This window comes from Xyrauchen texanus, chromosome 43 (assembly GCF_025860055.1).
Source record: "Xyrauchen texanus isolate HMW12.3.18 chromosome 43, RBS_HiC_50CHRs, whole genome shotgun sequence".
Lineage (NCBI taxonomy): Eukaryota > Metazoa > Chordata > Actinopteri > Cypriniformes > Catostomidae > Xyrauchen > Xyrauchen texanus.
In genome coordinates this window covers 33,360,492-33,361,596 of record NC_068318.1, presented here as the reverse complement: position 1 = coordinate 33,361,596, position 1,105 = coordinate 33,360,492, and positions in this window count along the sequence as shown.

Below are 1,105 nucleotides of genomic sequence, written 5' to 3'. Positions count from 1 at the left end.
TGGTCAGTGGGCAGATCAGCTCCACGGTAGGTCCTGGTGTCAAGGATATGGGCCCGCATCCGCTGTTCAGTCACTATGTAGTCCAGCAGATGTTCTTGCTTGGACCTGGCATGCATGCATGCATGATGTTGTGTGGATGCGCCGATGCTGGAACAGTGTGTTGGTAATTACAAGCCCATGGGCTGCACAAAAATCTAGCAGCCTCCTGCCGTTTTTATTGAGCTGGTCTGGCCCATGTCTTCCAATCACTCCTGCCCAGGTGCTAGCATCATGACCAACTCGGGCATTGAAATCACCCAACATGATGATTCTATCCCGAGGGGCCACTTTAGCCAACACCTGTGACAGGAGGTCATAGAAGGCATCTGACTCATCGGCCTTTCCCGCATCCCTCCACGGATGTTCGTCTTCAGTGGGGGCATAAATAACCACGACCACCACTCCTCGCCTCTGGTTGATGGGAAGGCGAACCCAAAGTAACCTGGGGCTCACAGCTTCCCACACCTCACCGCCACACTCCCACGCTGCCTTCATTCTTTTGTTCAGAAGAAGAGCCACTCCCTGTTATTTGGCAGTCGCCTGCCCCGAGTAGAGGACAGTCCACCCCTCATAGTGGCAAGATCCAGAGCCGGTCCACTGGACCTCCTGAACACCACAAAGATCCAGGCTGTACCGGTCCAGCTCCCAACAGAGGTGGCAGCCTCTCCTCCGCTGTGAGTGTTCGAACATTCCATGTGGCCATCCGCAGTGGCTTATTGTTGTTTCTGGAGGAGCCCCGAGGGTGAGGATTCAGTCTCCTGGCTCTGCCTGAAGGAGTTTGGCCAGGAGACGTCATAGACGCCTGTCCCCCCAGGGCCTCCGGCACTAGCTTAATTATAGCTTTACTTCGTGGTTTAGTGGTAATCAGTTGAAGGTAGAGGGGTTACCAGCCCCTCGCACCCGTCCAGAGCCCCCATTTGGCCGCTGTAAAGCACCATGACAGAGAGGAGAGGGAACAGTCTTTATTGGCCCTCCCCCCATGGCGCTGACCACAACGTTGCCCGTCCGGCACCACACGGAGGTAGGGGGTTGTTTAGCCAGACTAACCCTCACACACACACACACA